General features: G+C 44.8%; 1 long non-coding RNA gene across 2 annotated transcripts in view; it reads right to left on the bottom strand.

Moving 5' to 3' along the window:
• The window catches only part of LOC141264417 (uncharacterized), a 448,717-nt gene extending 431,850 nt beyond the window's left edge, over positions 1-16,867 (bottom strand). For both annotated transcript variants that reach the window (XR_012319927.1, XR_012319926.1), the window contains exon 1: positions 16,623-16,867. This is a non-coding gene — a long non-coding RNA (uncharacterized lncRNA). The remainder of the gene's footprint in view (positions 1-16,622) is intronic.
• Between the last annotated feature and the right edge of the window lie 426 nt (positions 16,868-17,293).

Below are 17,293 nucleotides of genomic sequence, written 5' to 3'. Positions count from 1 at the left end.
GATATATGTGATTGAGTGATATATACTAGGACATCATCAGCAAATAGAGAGCACTTGTACTCGGTGCCTCCCACCTCAATCCACCTAATATTGGGGTTATGGCGAATTGATGAGAGCAGGTGCTCCGTCACTAGGATGTATAAGAGAGGGGACAGAGGACATCCCTGCCTTGTCCCATTGGTGATTGTGAAAGGTGATGAAAATGTTCTGACGCACCCCCTGGGCCTTGGGACACCCGGAGCCGGACCCTTTTTGGTGGATGCTGGTGGTTGTAGTCTTCGTGGCGGCGATCCGGTTCCGTGGCTCAGGGCGGTCAAACCAGTGGCGGAACTATTTATGTGGTTTTGATGTTTAAATGTCTGACTACGCCACAAGTGGATTGCGGTCAGAGTGAACCGCCGCTACAGGGCAGACCGCTAAGGCTGGTGTTGTGGGTGCAGCAGAGCGTAGCATAACTCCCCACGGGAGGAGTATAGCCTCAGGGCAGTGTATGCGGAGGATGGGGGTGATGGTGCAGGGCAGCAGCAGTAACGACACGGAGTCAGTGATGCAGTTCAGGGCCTTTACTCACAGTTCTTATTATCCAGACCACGTCTGCAGGTAACGGCTGCCCACGTCGTACTGTGCTCACCAGGTGAGGGGCTCAGACAACTCCCAGATAACTTTGGAGCGCTTCACAGGACCCCCTTTGTGTGTCCTTTGTCTGGCCTTTCTTACCAACACTTCTGTCCGGCTGCCTCGGGCCTCCTCTTGGTAAACTTGGCGCCAGTTTCCCTGACCCTATGTGGTGCCTTCCTAGCGGGTGGAGCAAGGGGCTGCGCCACATAAAATGTCAGAGCCTCCGGTTTCTAGCTGAGGGTCGTTTCCTGCCTCCACTAGTTCGGGGACCGGTCTCCCCCTTTGGCCTGACCCCTCCACGCAGGTGGATTCGGGCGTGCGGTGGCGACTCGCCCGTCCGCACCCCTGGGATCCCTTCATTCCTCGTTCCTGGAGCCTTCTCCGCTCCTCTTCCTTCCTTCTCCCTCTTGCAGGCCTGGGCCTCTGTTACTAGGCCCGCCTCCGGAGCAGAGCTCATGCAGAGCCCCTGCTCCCTGCCACTTCTGCTCAGACTTCTCTGCACTGAACTAAGATGGTGCCCACCTTTTATACTCCCTTCTCAATGCACCCATCAACTGCTTCCTCCCTGCTCCTGCACTGCAGGGTTCCCCTTCCTCAGTGTTCCCTCCCCCCACTCCAGCCAGGGACAGGGACTGTCGTGCCCATCTCAGGGGCATATTGGTCGCCCTGCCCCACGGCAATGTGGTGTAATGCATGCAGGTGTCGGGTCCTGATCCACACTCCATCCTTATCTGAGAGTGAGATATCACACCTCTGGGTGAGGTGCAATACGTCTGTAGCAACCGAGCCCTCGGTGCTACAGTTCCATTTATCTTCAGCCTAGGTGACGTATTGTGATACAGGGCCGTGATTTTGGCTATAAAAGGGTCCCCTAGACCCCTACCCCAAGCTTTTTAAGAGAATCATATATGGCGTGCCAGGAGACTCTATGGAATGCTTTCTCAGCATCCAACGAGAGTATCTACTTACAAATTTTTAACTGCATCTAGCCCAGGAAATACTTTGTGCCTAGTAGCAGTGTCTGCTAGTCAGCGGATTATCCCGGCTGTTAAGCAAGCTACACCACCTGTAGTTTGGACACTTAATTTTTTCAAAGGAAATGCTTCGGGACCACGGGATACTTAGTGAAGAGCATCAGGAGGCACCCCAAGGCATAGGGGCTGGGACTGGCACTAGGATGCCTTGTGGTGGACAGCCGAGCTCGATCCTTATAAAAGCTTTTTAACTGCAGCAGCTTTAGTGGACGCTACTGGAGCTGGAATTACGCGGCTGCTGGCATGAGACTTGCCCTCCAATAGATCCTTGTAAATGGATTTAAAGTGTATTCATTTAAATTAGAGGGACAATTTAAATTAAAAAGCTTAGAGCTGCCTCCACCACAGGGGGGCTCTCTCGACCCACCAGCGGACAGGCACCAGTATTGGGAGAGGGGGGCTGGCCGTCAGGGTTCACCGCGGCTCTGGCACAAACCCGGCGACACGGAGGTGGCACGGGCAGGAGCGGACTGGCCGTCTCGGCTTCTCACTTTTTGGATTTTAGAAGGGCATGACATGCCTATATCTGTGTCTCCCCCTCCTTTTACTCCTCCACCTCTTTTCTTTTCGCATGACTATATGTACTTGTCACTTTTCCATGTGTTAGTTGTGTCTTCTGAGCAGTTTGTCAGCTTTTGGACACCTTTGAAGGTGTTTTCTATGTGTTTCTATGTGTTTTTGTTTGCCTGCCATTGGTTTTAACGGTGTTCGAAGGTGTTCGACGAACAGTTCGACGAACAGTTCGGCGAACACACGGGTGTTCGACGAACCGAACCGAACTCGAACACTACGGGGGTGGCTCAACACTACTCAGAAATAATTGGACAAATTAATTTTATCATGAATAAAATGTTCATTTTTAATACTTTGTAGAAAATCCTGGATTCCGGAGAGATGCAGTAGCTGAGTATATTAATACACTAAACAAATTGTCTCTTCAGAGAGGAAGAGAACAAGAACGCTAGTGCCACCTATTGGAAGTAGCAATATACACATCTACACGCATTTAATGAAAACAAATAATCATGCAAGTGCTTCTAAAAAACACCCCTTCAGTGTTATTTTTTTATAGCAGCACTGGAGTGGTGACACTAATCTTAGTTCCCTGCCCCCAGTCTTATACTTACCAGCCACCATCTTCATCTTTTATCCGCGCCACTTCAGTCTGTCGCCATCAATTTTTTGACCTGCAGGCTCCTTCCAGTGTTTGCTGGGCAAGCCGGAAGTCACTACTCATTGTAAGTCTATGAGAGCCAGAATGAGTTCAGAACGAGGGTCTCAAAGACTTAAATTGAGACCTTGCGACAGTTACGTCTGACTTTTGGTCAGTCAGAAGTTGCAGTCAAAAGATGGCGGCGTGGGACCGGAGAGGCAGATGGAATACAGCGGGTGTTGAGTATAAGTCTAGGATCAGGGAACTTAGATTTGTAGCAGCACTATAGCACCTAAATTAAAAAAAAACAAAATGCTGGAGTGGTGCTTTAAAAAAAAAAAAAAAAATAAAAATAATAATAATTCTTCATGGAGCATGATCTAACCAAATGATGGCTCTGGCTAAATGAGTGAGAATATGAAATGAGGTTAAATAATTTGCACAAAAGTGAATTCTAAAAAGGTAAAAAGCAAACACTTTCATGTGTTACATGTTGATTTCTTCTGGAGACCAACACTTAATCCGCCACCCCCCCCCCCAGCCCCCATCCCCCGACACTAAGCCTTTGCTAATAAATAGAGTTTGCAGAATGTTGTGGTATTTGGTGTTATCTGCAGTTGAGGTGTTCTGTTTGCTAATACATTTTATGCATGATAGTATCTTGAAATAGCTAGGCTAATGTAATGATGCCCTGGTAAATATGAGAAGGCTTCACATTCAAGCTGCCAGGCTGACTATAATGTTTTGTGGGTTTTGTGACGAAGTGTGGAAATGTCTGCTTTTTGTGTGAATGACTGTGAACTCCAGGAAATTCACACTTTTGGCAGATCTTTCCTTTTTTTATAAATGTAATATCTCTGATCACCTTTCTTCATGAGAATAAGTTATTTTTTTTGTTTCAGGATAGCTGTGCGCAAATAATTTGCATTTTGTAAATGACAAGCAAATATATACAGTACAGACCAAAAGTTTGGACACACCTTCTCATTTAAAGATTTTTCTGTATTTTCATGACTATGAAAATTGTACATTCACACTGAAGGCATCAAAACTATGAATTAACACATGTGGAATTATATACTTAACAAAAAAGTGTGAAACAACTGAAAATATGTCTTATATTCTAGGTTCTTCAAAGTAGCCACCTTTTGCTTTGATGACTGCTTTGCACACTCTTGGCATTCTCTTGATGAGTTTCAAGAGGTAGTCATCGGAAATGGTCTTCCAACAATCTTGAAGGAGTTCCCAGAGATGCTTAGCACTTGTTGGCCCTTTTGCCTTCACTCTGCAGTCCAGCTCACCCCAAACCATCTCAATATGGTTCAGGTCGGGTGACTGTGGAGGCCAGGTCATCTGGCGTAGCATCTCATCACTCTCCTCCTTGGTCAAATAGCCCTTACACAGCCTGGGGGTGTGTTTGAGGTCATTGTCCTGTTGAAAAATAAATGATGGTCCAACTAAACGCAAACCGGATGGAATAGCATGCCGCTGCAAGATGCTGTGGTAGCCATGCTGGTTCAGTATGCCTACAATTTTGAATAAATCCCCAACAGAGTCACCAGCAAAGCACCCCCACACCATCACACCTCCTCCTCCATGCTTCATGGTGGGAACCAGGCATGTAGAGTCCATCCGTTCACCTTTTCTGCGTCTCACAAAGACACGGTGGTTGGAACCAAAGATCTCAAATTTGGACTCATCAGACCAAAGCACAGATTTCCACTGGTCTAATGTCCATTCCTTGTGTTCTTTAGCCCAAACAAGTCTCTTCTGTTTGTTGCCTGTCCTTAGCAGTGGTTTCCTAGCAGCTATTTTACCATGAAGGCCTGCTGCACAAAGTCTCCTCTTAACAGTTGTTGTAGAGATGTGTCCGCTGCAAGAACTCTGTGTGGCATTGACACGGTCTCTAATCTGAGCTGCTGTTAACCTGCGATTTCTGAGGCTGGTGACTCGGATAAACTTATCCTCAGAAGCAGAGGTGACTCTTGGTCTTCCTTTCCTGAGGCGGTCCTCATGTGAGCCAGTTTCTTAATAGCGCTTGATGGTTTTTGCAACTGCACTTGGGGACACTTTCAAAGTTTCCCAATTTTTCAGACTGACTCACCTTCATTTCTTAAAGTAATGATGGCCACTCGTTTTTCTTTACTTAGCTGCTTTTTACTTGCCATAATACAAATTCTAACAGTCTATTCAGTAGGACTATTAGCTGTGTATCCACCAGACTTCTGCACAACACAACTGATGGTCCCAACCCCATTTATAAGGCAAGAAATCCCACTTATTAAACCTGACAGGGCACACCTGTGAAGTGAAAACCATTTCCGGTGACTACCTCTTGAAGCTCATCAAGAGAATGCCAAGAGTGTGCAAAGCAGTCATCAAAGCAAAATGTGGCTACTTTGAAGAAGCTAGAATATAAGACATATTTTCAGTTGTTTCACACTTTTTTGTTAAGTATATAATTCCACATGTGTTAATTCATAGTTTTGATGCCTTCAGTGTGAATGTACAATTTTCAAAGTCATGAAAATACAGAAAAATCTTTAAATGAGAAGGTGTGTCCAAACTTTTGGTCTGTACTGTATATGTTCAAAGAGATTTTGGAAACAGTTTCCGGAAATTGTATTCTGTTTCCTTGATCCAATTTAATGCTTTGGTTTAGTTTTATATTGAGCAGTATTATGTTTAAAGTAAATAAGTGGCCTAAGGCACAGTGGAAATAAAGAGTGGGAACAGAAAATGCCCCTTTGATTGTTTACAGGGAGAAAAGCCTGGGAAATACTGCAAGACGGATTTAATTAGCTGGACAGACCATTCAACTATCTATTTTACCCTATGCTAGCAATAGAATACAATATAATTTCCCAATATCCTATACAGAACTCAAAATTGTAATTCTAGTTTTATCACTTTGCATTGAACCCTTGAACAGACAATATGGCTTACCCTATTAAGATCAGAAACTCAACATTATACCATTATCCTTAAAATTTGCAGTCAATTCTAAAAGATTGTATTCAATAATGCTTTGTGGCTTTTCTTGAGCTCTTATAAACTTGCTTAAAAATGTACTTGTACATGCATATGCTTCAAGCAACTTGAACCACATTGGAAAATCCAGGTTTAGATGAAGTTCATTTCAACCTTCTTCTCCCAGTTTAAATTTACTGGGGCCAAGAAGCAAAGAACTATTCCACTGTTTGGCAGAGGCTTCACAGTTGACAATCACTATAGGAAAATTCATACAGGTAACAAAGTGGCCAACTGCAAAATAATTTCCCTAACATAACTGTATCTTGGCAAGTTGTATTTTCAGAGATTTACTATTAAATACAACAACCCTGATTTATCAAAGCTTTCATGCCAGAATTCTGCTACAAGAAACCATTTGTCTGCTACAAGTCCAGGATTGTCTGTACATCCTGTGTGTAACTTCACATTTGTCTGTGCTTCATTCAGTGCTTCTTGCTCTGATTGTCTGTCTGACTTCCTGCATACTCTGCTGTTTTGGTCCTCACTGATTCATGTGCCATCCAGCAAGACTTGCTCTGCAGCTCCATCACCTTCAAGCCAAGCTGCTCACCCAGACCTATGACAAGGGCAGCCATCAGGGCATTACTGCCCTTACTACAGTATGGGGCCCTGTGACTAGAAGTAAAGAGGGAGGGCCCCGCCATCCCGGGCCCCAAGCCCATGGCCCGCCCCCCCCCCCCCTCTTTGCTTCTGCTTATCGGGTCTCTTAGGACAACAGTTCGGAGCATGATGCACCGGGTGGACGGAAATGACTGCTGTACCTTTAATCTGGGGCCGGGTGCATTATGGTCCTCAGGTCCTGTGACAGGCTGTGCGCACTCATCTTCAATCTGTTGCAGGGATGGCGGCGGCCTGTCAGTCAAGTGTGTGTGTGTGTGTGTGTGTGTGTGTGTCTCAGGCAAGGCATTGTGTGTCTGTTTGTGTGTGTGTCTCAGGCAAGGCATTGTGTGTGTTTTTCTGTGTGTAATATTGAGGAAGGAGGTAAGCTTCCCCTGGGACTGAAGTAGTTAGAATTACATATCCCCATAGTTAGGCACTCTCTGAACTGCTATTAGGTCAAGTTACGGGGTTAATTTCAGTGGCGCAGTCAGTGGAGTAAGAGGGAAACGTAGTGACAGGGATAGACATTGGGCATGTCTAGAGGTTAGATATAATTCCTTGTGGGGCTGCAATACTTTTTATCAGCCACAAGATGCCACTGTGGGCACAGTTGTCAGTGAGAGGCAAGGCAGTTGCTAAGCAGGTGGCTTAGTGGGTGGAGCCCTGTGCCATTTGCTGTTCAGCGCATGAGGAGAAGGAAGATGGCAACCGGAGGATCAGACAGCACAATGGAGGTTAGCGACGAGGAGGAAATCCTTGAAATCATTACCCCAGGGGCTGCAGCTGCAGACTACCCACCGTCGGGTACTGCTCGTGAGCAGACACCACTGCCACCGATGACCATCCAATTGTCCTCCAGGCCTCAGCCCGAGATAGGCCTACTCTTCCATGAGTTCAGAGTGTGGTGCTGGAGCCGGATGCCGGAAGACATTCCCCCCTCGGCTGAAGGCGAAGAACATCCCGGCGGGGCCGAAGCAGCAGCCACAGCACAGCCAGTGTAAGGTGTGCAGCGTGTATCACTGCGGCTAACCCCGCTCGCGACGCCCATGGCAACAACCACCGGGTGCGCGGCGGGAACCCCCAGGCCCGAAGGTGGTGCGACGGAGGCAAGGCCCCCAAAGAGAAAAGTCGCACGCATCAACTGGTGGCAGATGGTGATGGAGGCCCTAAACACACCTCCAGTGAAGCACCACTCCGAGCCTAGTCACATATGGTTGACAACGCGCAATCCCCCTATGACGCCACGGGAGCACTGGCAGTGGACCGATTTACTTTCTTGCAAGGCTGGCTGGAAGGGTCCAACGTGGCATGGAGGGAGTTAGTAGAAGCTTACCAGACCCGGGGCCGGGTGACTGAGTTCAACCTGGTAAAAGGCTACGGGTTCCTGGAAGAAGTGAGCACTTCTACCCAAAAGGTCCGTTGACCTTGCTGTTGCTTTAAAAATAGGACCCACTGGTGGTGGTTCCTACCAGGGACTGTTTCCCAATGAGGGCGCATCGCCCTATGTTAGCCTACGAAACAGAAAAATAGGAGGACTGTTTCACTACCTCCCAGGTTGAGGAGGCCATAAACAGCACCAAGTTGTGTGAAGATAGGAGCTGCTCTCTTTATTTCTATTTTTATTGTATATTTTTGTTGCGCCTTTTTCTGCTGGAATTTACAATGCTGAGGCATACCTGGAGGATTGATGTCCTCTGCTACTAAGAGACTTGTGGCCTAGCGAGAAGAACCGGTGACCGTGTGCCTCAGAACATAGCCCTTGAAGGAGATTAAGGGCTATTAGTGTTTGACCCGTTTTAAAGATATGGACATGGACACTGTGTGCTTCCAGGGTCCTTACGAAGAAGTTCTGGTACTCTTGAATACTGTTGAAGGCTATAACAATGGACTGTCTGAGTTGCTATTCCAGGGTCCTTAACCGAGAAGGACCGGTATCCACCTGAGAGGAAGATTTCAAAAATCGTCGAGTGCTAAAATGTTTAGTAATGTGATATATGTTAAGTATGTTAATTGTGGTTTGTTGCCTGGTACGGTCAAGGACGACCATCATTAAAATGTGGGGGAATGTAATAGTGAGGAAGGAGGTAAACTTCCCCTGGGACTGAAGTAGTTTGAATTATATATCCCCATAGTTAGGCACTCTCTGAACTGCTATTAGGTCAAGTTACGGGGTTAATTTCAGTGGCGCAATCAGTGGAGTAAGGGGGAAATGTAGTGACAGGGATAGACATTGGGCAGGGACGTGACAGGAACTCTTACATGTGGACATCCAGGGAAATTGGCTGCTAGGGTAGACGGGGGCTCTCTACCCTTAGACAGTGAATCCATAGTGTGACTATCTTCTCACGCATGAGTCCCATTAGTTGGCCGGAGAAACTCAACGGAGGTATTGAGGAACCGGGGCACTTCTAGTCCGCAGGTAGCAGAGGAAAATAGGACTCCAGGATAAGCCGTGAGGCAGATAAAGGATCTGGGCACACTGTCGTTGATGAGGAACCGTCTCATAGGCTAAGGAATAGAAACAGAGAGATGCTTCACCTAAAGAGGGCACCAGGGCTGAAGATGATTTTAGCACCTGTATGGGAGACAAGAACCTGTTGGGCCTTATCCAATCTACCAGACTGTAAATATTGTAATTACTCCTTTCCCCCAAGTAAAACCCCAGTTATGGCTAATACCTTTGTGTCCTCTGAAATTATTACTGCCCTGGTCACAGAAGAGAAATGTCTGGAGACAGCCCCGACCGGATGGTTTGAAGTAAGTGAAGAATGTTACATGCACAGCCACACATCAGAGGGAGGACACGAATTGTCTGTATGGTGCCAAAGCGAGCAGGGGCCACAACTCTCCCACGACTACCTCGCTGGAGCACCTTACATATGTGTGTGCGTTAAGCAAGGCATTGTGTGTGTGTGTGTGTGTTTGTTAATGAGGAGGCGTTGGGCAGTGTGGCTGTGTGTGATAGTGAGGGGAATGCTACTGAGGGGAGACTGCTGAGAGGGAGGCTACTGAAGGTAGGCAGCTGAGAGGGAGGCTACTGAGGGAAAACTGCTGAGAGGGAGGCTACTGAGGGATGGCTGCTGAGAGGGAGGCTACTGAGGGATGGCTGCTGAGAGGGAGGCTACTGAGGGGAGGCTGCTGGATGGAGGCTACTGAGGGGAGGCTGCTGAAGGGAGGCTGATGAGGGGCTGCTGAGGGGAGGCTGATGAGAGGGATGCTGCTGAGGGGGCTGCTGAGGGGAGGCTGCTGAGGGGATGCTGGTGAGGGGGAGGCTGGTGTGGGGGAGGCTTGTGAGAGGGAGACTGCTGAGGGGAGGCTGGTGAGGGGGAGGCTGATGACAAGGAGGCTACTGAGGGGAGGCTGATGAAAGGGAGGCTGCTGAGGGGATGCTGGTGAGGTGGAGGCTGGTGAGAGGGAGGCTGGTGAGGGGATGCTGCAGAGGGGAGGCTGATGAGAGGGAGGCTGCTGAGGGGAGGCTGCTGAGGGGATGCTGGTGAGGGAGGAGGCTGGTGAGAGGGAGGCTGGTGAGGGGAGGCTGCTGGGGGGGAGGCTGATGAGGGGGAGGCTGATGAGAGGGTGGCTGATGAGGGGCTGCTGAGGGGAGGCTGATGAGAGCGAGGCTGCTGAGGGGATGCTGGTGAGAGGGAGGCTGGTAAGGGGATGCTGCTGAGGGGATGCTGATGAGGGGAGGTTATTGAGGGAGGCTACTGAGGAGAGGCTGATGAGGGGATGCTGGTGAGGGAGAGGCTGCTGAGGGGAGGCTGATGAGAAGGATGCTGGTGAGGGGGAGGCTGCTGAGGGGAGGCTGGTGAGGGGGAGGCTGATGAGGGGAGGCTGATGAGAAGGATGCTGCTGAGGGGATGATGCTGAGGGGGATGCTGGTGAGGGGGAGGCTGGTGAGAGGGATTCTGCTGAGGGGGAGGCTGCTGATGAGAGGTTGGTGAGGGGGATGCTAGTGAGGGGGATTCTGCTGAGGGGAGGCTGCTGAGGGGATTCTACTGAGGAGAGGCTGGTGAGAGGGAGGCTGCTGGTGAGTGGCTGCGGATCAGCGGCGCCAATTTTGTTTCAAGAGGGTGCCAACCTCCGCAGACAGGTAGGGACGAGTAGTTGCTAAATGGGGTGCCCCCCCCTCCCCCTTTACTCTTGACTACTTGATAATTTTTTTATATTATCACTTTGAGTTATGTTTTGAGGTGTATTTAAATTCTAGAATTTAAAGGTTTTTAATGAATACCAATAAAGATATTTTTAGTAGTGTATAATCGGTGAATATACAGGGTGGTCCAAAAGTAGGTGGACAGAAAATAATATTTATTTTGATTTATATATAAAATTATATTTACTAACACAAGCATAACATTGACAATTACATTTTATTCTGAACAATAATACAAAAGCCCTTAAATGTTATCAACGCAGGTGCTCAAACTGTTTTCCATTACAATTTGCACAGCTTTGGAGTCTGCCTCTTACGCTTTGACAAACTTTTTTGCACAAGTCTCTTTGGGTATTAATTTCTTGAAATGCATCTCTTATGTAATTTTTCAAATCACTGACACTTTTTGGTTTTCGACTATAAACTTTGTCCTTGAGTACTCCCCAAAAGAAAAAATCCATTGGGGTCAAGTCTGGTGAACGTGCCGGCCAATCAAGTGGGCCTCTTCGGCCAATCCATTTATTAGGAAATGTTTCATGAAGATACTCGCGGACCACTCTTGAATAATGTGGAGGGGCCCCATCTTGTTGGAAATAAAGGTCATTTGAATTAGGCTGTTGGTGTAACTAGGGAACAACTTGATTCATTAGAATTTCGAGATGCTTATCTCCTGTGACTGTTCCATCAAAAAATATTGGTCCTAAAACACCAAAACTTGAAATACCACCCCAAACATTGACACCAGGTTCATTTAGCTGTTGCACTAATGTTAAATGCATGGTCTCATTATACCTGTTAATACAATTATGTCTGTTAATATGGCCGGATAATTTGAAAGAAGCTTCATCACTCCACATAATGTTATCTAAAATTACTGGATTTTCTTCAGTTTCGTTAAGTATAATCTCACTAAATTGCAGCCGCCTGTCTGGATCATCCTCCAATAAACCATGAATTAGACGTGGACGATAAGCTTTCCGCCCAATAGATTTCAGGATTCGCATGATAGAAGCTCGTGAAATTCACAATTCCAAAGAGGCTCTTCAGGTGGACTTTTTTGGACTCTGAACGAATGTTTCAGCAACAAGTTGTTTATTATCTTCTGTACAGACTGTTTTGCGTCGACCATTTTTTGGAGCATTAAGGATTGAGCCAGTGGCATTGAATTTGTCACGAATGTGGTAAATGGTTTGTCTCTTTGGGGCTTGAGTACCAAATGTATCAACCCAGTTTGCTCTAACGGTTTCAGCATTTTAAGATTTCCAATACTCTGTTAAAATCCATTTTCTTTGATCTGTATTTAAATTATTTGCCATTATGTGTTATCTGAATTATCTGAAAAGAAAACAGATTTGGGGGAGATCTATCTGTGAAAACTAGATCTGTGAAACTGGCTCAGTTGCCCTTAGCAACCAATCAGATTCCACCTTTCATTTTCCAAAGAGTCTGTGAGGAATGAAAAGTGGAATCTGATTGGTTGCTAAGGGCAACTGAGCCAGTTTCACTTTACGCCATGTTTGATAAATCTCCCCCTTCATAACCTTATTACACTTTCAGTCCACCTACTTTTGGACCACCCTGTATATGCAATAATATACCCTGTTTACATTTATTAATTCGGTGATCACAGGCAGCGGCGGTGGCGGTGGGCATGTGGCGGCGGTGGGCAAGCTGAGGCGACCACTAGATTCTTCTTGACTGGGCGGCCAGCGCAGCGAAACCACTGGCTATGTGAGTAGCTAACTTAAGTCCATGTATTAATTTGTCCACCAATTCAATACATGATTATATGATGCAATCATTCCCCCCCCCTTCCAACTCCCAACCAAAACTTATAAGCTACTGGATGATCCTGAGCGATGCTGCAAATCCAAATGCCGAATTACAACATCAGGCGTCCACGCTCAGGATTCTCCAGGAGCTTATACATTTTGGTTGGGGAGGGAATGATTGATGGAATCTGCAATCAGAAATACAGATTCTAAAAAAAAAAAAAAAGCACAATCTGGCTACAATTAGTTAAAAAAATGTGTGACACATTCCCTTAAAGAAAAAGAAATAAAATATACCTAAAAAAGAGTATTAGATATTTTTAAGAAATGTTTATTAGGTTACAGTAGAGTAGGGCCCTGCCGAAAGAGTCTCCTTGTCGTGGTGGCAGCTTAAGAAATCTTTTGGCCAAAACAAAAGCTGCTGGATATGTATGTGATCTGGTGTTTGATGGGAACTGTTAATGTGTGATTGGTGAGGACGTGGTGCAGAAAGGAGTTTTTTCAAGAGTGGGCGGTGGGGCTGTGGAAGGTTCAAGGGGCAGAGGCAGAGCTTGGGTGGAGACTGAACGGAGTCTCAAGGGGGCCCAGAAATTTTAACAGTATGGGTCCCTGAAATTCCTAGTGGCAGCCCTGACTATGCCATAGAGAATCCACTCACCAGGTAATCCTTTACAGCTTTCTTCATTTGTGGCCCAGTTTTGTGCTCATCTGCCATGCTTTGTGCTGGAGTAGATTACATTTTAGTGTGTGTATGAGACCAACCCCTGTGATTGTACTTGTCTAGATCCATTGGGGGCTGTAAATTTTCCCATTTCATTAGAATAGTCTGGTGAAAGTTAAACTTATCATAATGCAGGTCTCCCAGTTCGGTGTCGAAGCTAGCAGGAGAATTGCCTGATAGCCAAAATCTAATGGTCTCAGTTTTGAGGCTCAGACTCTAATCAGATGGTATGGGCAACTCATCAAAAACCTTTCTGTGCTGTCAAAAGGAATCTATATTATGCACAATATTGTGCACAATTGTTTGTGCATAATATAAGCTATAAACCAAGCGATAAACCAAGCTAAACAAGCTATGAAAGCCAAGTTAAAGTGGTTGTCCATTGCTTTATTATTGATGGCCTATTCTTAGGATATGTCATCCATATACAATCGGAGGGAGTGTGACAACAGACACCCCTGCCGATTAGATGTTCCTGATGTTGTTGGCATCCGGATGTGCTTAGTTGGAGAATGGAAAAGCACAACTTCGTTAACTGCATAGTAACCGCAACAAGGTACTGCAGATCCACCCTTATTCATTTAAATATGGGTGGATTTGTACTATCCGGCCATGGCCGTAATACAGTTGACGGAGCTGTGCAGCATGGCAACTGATCACATCAGACTGCCGCCAATACTGGGAAAAGCTTATTGGCATGGGGTGGGTCAAGTTATGACTGCAGTCTTGTCCAATATTGTTGGAAACATTTCTGACAAAGTACATATGAAAATTAACAGTCTTCAATTAAAAAAAATAAGCAGTCATCATGGCAGATCATTACAGAAGTAGGCTCTACTGCCCATGTCCTCAAGGTTGGCTTGATGTTAAGGGAACACTCCAGGTAAAACTAATGACACTGCATATTGCCTAGTAAATGACCTAAAGAAAGAATACATCGCATAGGAATTCTCACTTTGGGGTTCATTGATTTTTACGTCCTGCACCACCCCTTTAGACTTTGCATTAGGCACAACACAGTATTAGAATTGTTACCTAGTATCCTGGATAAATGGGGACTAATAGACTTGTTATAGGGTGTTTGATAACATGTCAAGAGTACATCTATCTTTCTACCTTTAGGAACCACGAAGACTGTATCTGTTTGCTGATTGTGTTCAGTTACATCCCATAAAGCACACAAAAATGTAACGAAGTCTGCAGCAGCACCATATAAACTGAATATCTGAAATGAAATCCTAGGGCTCCTTGGATCTGGTACTATAATAAAATTCAAGCTTTCTTAACAGGACTTAAATCTGCCTGCGCAGCTTAGCAGAAAATGCAAAACACATTTCACACATTTTTAATTAAACCTGCATGGAAAACACATTAAACAACGAACACTTAGTAATGACTTACAGTATAAGAGAATTCTGCTCTGTTTTTGTGATAACAACGTCATGCTTCTGTACAGTATTATACAATTAATTACAAAGGTGTAGAAAATATAAATAGTATCTTCATTAAAGTGTCACATAGAAATACAATATTTTATCCATTTAAAATTGAGTACTAGTGTTAACTTCATTTCACATGCTATGTGTAAAAAATTTCAGGAACGGCAATTCTTTGCCAAATTATTTTGCTAAAGTGTCCAATGGGATTTGTGCACACAGTCTTAGTGAATATACTCTTTAGGTTAGGAACACGCTAGCATGAGAAGTGGAACCCATGTACTATCAATGCCCTCTATTCACTCTGATTATTTACTTCATGGGGAATGTGCATACTTTGCTACATGTGTTTTTACATTTATTTTGTATTAGTGAACATAACATTTTTATCTTTTAAAAGATTTTTGCATATTTAATGCACCTACTTTAAAGTCATCTAGTCTGGTAAATAAAGCTAAATTATAACATAATTTGTCAACTGCATATTATTGGCATTTACAGGAATCTCGCTGTGGCTGCCACTATATGACGGCATTTTCTCATGTTTTATTCTCTTTGAAAGAAATTAGACCTTCTCAAATAAATTTGGTTACCATGGAGCAGATACAGAAAACAGTCAGTAATCTCTATCGTGCCAAGACCCAGTTCTTCCTCAAAACTATCCTATTTTGAAAAAAGGTCATTGACATTACTTTGTCTTAAAGTGTACTTTTCCTTTCCAGTGATTTTTCAGATAAGCGTGAGACATGAGGGATTCCTGCTCTCCTGTCTCTATGCAGCACACCCTTAGAACCAGTAGCTACATGGAGGTTATACAGCAATACTTAGTGTAACTGTGAATCCAGCACTGGGCTGAGATTCACACTTACTAAAATGAACTAATGCAAGTTTGTTAAAACAATAGTAACCCACAGTTTGGGAGTGCATTTTGCCACTCATACAGACTTATCATACAGATAAAAATATGTCAATAAAAAAGTATTTATGGAATGCACAAAAACAAAAAGAGGCAAATAGCACATTGGAACTTTCTTTTAATTAGAATATGCAGATTATAAGAGAGCCTGCTGGTAAGCTGTAACATATAGAAGAACCTGTTAGCAAACGTTCACTTCTCCTACTGCGCCACCACAGGCTAATTGAAGAATTAAACAATGCTTTTATAACTGTAATACAAGATTGTGCCAATTACTACAGAGAGAAATAAGGGCTATCTGCTATGACTAGTAGATGGAAGTATCCTTTGTTAAATAGAATCTGTCACCAGACTTTTGCTATGCATGAAATCTGAAAGCATCATTATATAGGGGAAAAGAGCCTGATTCCAGGGATGTGTCACTTACTAGGCTGTGTTCATGTAAGTGTTCCTGCTGGATCCTCTAAGCCTGAGGTCCGGGAGGGGACACGGACCCTGGGCATTGGTGCAGCAAGCAGGAAGGCACGTGGGAACCGAGTATTTTGCACACTTAGAATCTCAAGAGCAGCAGGATAGATGAAGTGGAACCCAGCAGGGATGGAAACAAGGTGAAGCACAGTATGCACAGAGATGGTGGAGCACTCCAAACAGAAGTCTAGAGTCTCAGGTGTGTGTCCTAATGGGCCTTAAATAAGATTTAAGAGATGATGTCACTGAACCACACCAGGCAAAACCAGACGCGGAGCACAACAGAGGGCAGCGGACAGGTGAAAGAAGCTGAGCTCCGGATATCTGGGACAGGTATGAAACACTGTGTTTTGCTGTTTTCAATACAATCAGTGTTTTATCAGCTGGAGATTGTCACTACAGGACAACTAACCTCATGCATCCTAGTCTCCCACTACTTATTATTAACTATCTGTCATTGTACATTGTACACAAGTCTGCTAATCAGTGGTGTGGGTGACACTATACACAACATCTGAGCTCTGCTAGATCTGCTGTACAGAAAACTGGGATTCTATCACAACTGTTGCACCTAGTAAACTGATACATCGCTTCAATCAGGGTCTCTGTCCCTACCTCATGCTGTTACAAGGTAACTAGAAGGAATATAGAGCGCACATAGGGTCTTATCCGAGATAAAGGAAATATATGTGAAAGATAAATCAAATTCACTCACCTATTCGGGTTGTGTAAGACACAACCACTGTACTTAGCATTGGTGGCTGCTGCAAACCCCGAAGCAATGATCCTTTGTTGGGTGAAGAGAATGGGGCATCAAACTGCGCTGCTCGCCTGTCAGAATTATGTACCAGAGGAATCCAAGTCGATGTAATAATAAAATAGACTTTATTTCTACGCGTTTCGTGGTGATCACACCACTTCCTCAGGACAGTCTATACACATACACATACAGGGTCTGTTATTTATAGCAAAAGGATACACATGGAGAAGCCTCCCTTACAAAAAATCACCACACCCAGTGGGCGGGGAATCAGACTAAATGCATGTATACAACGTAAAGCATACACAAAACAATCATAAAGCATAATGGAATATATCGCTTAAACATTTAAAAATATGACTGCTGTTTTTTTTTTGTTGTTTTTTTTTATATATTAAAAAATGATTAAATAAATTTTATAAGCTAGGGGCATGCTTGAACCTATGATGTTGACCCATTTGTTCTTTGTCAGCACCCTGCTGCTACTGCTGCTTTAAACCAGTAAGCCATGGGTGAATTTGATTTGATCTCTTTATTTGGTAATGGTTTCACAAGAATCAAAATAAATGATAATAATATTAATGATAATAATAATACTAATGGATAAAAGGAGCTCCAAAGCTCTT

This window comes from Phyllobates terribilis, unplaced genomic scaffold (assembly GCF_046119375.1).
Source record: "Phyllobates terribilis strain yellow unplaced genomic scaffold, ASM4611937v1 Scaffold_4__5_contigs__length_816908805, whole genome shotgun sequence".
Taxonomy (NCBI): domain Eukaryota; kingdom Metazoa; phylum Chordata; class Amphibia; order Anura; family Dendrobatidae; genus Phyllobates; species Phyllobates terribilis.
Note: the sequence above shows the minus strand (reverse complement) of the source record. Positions and strands in the feature narration are given on the sequence as shown.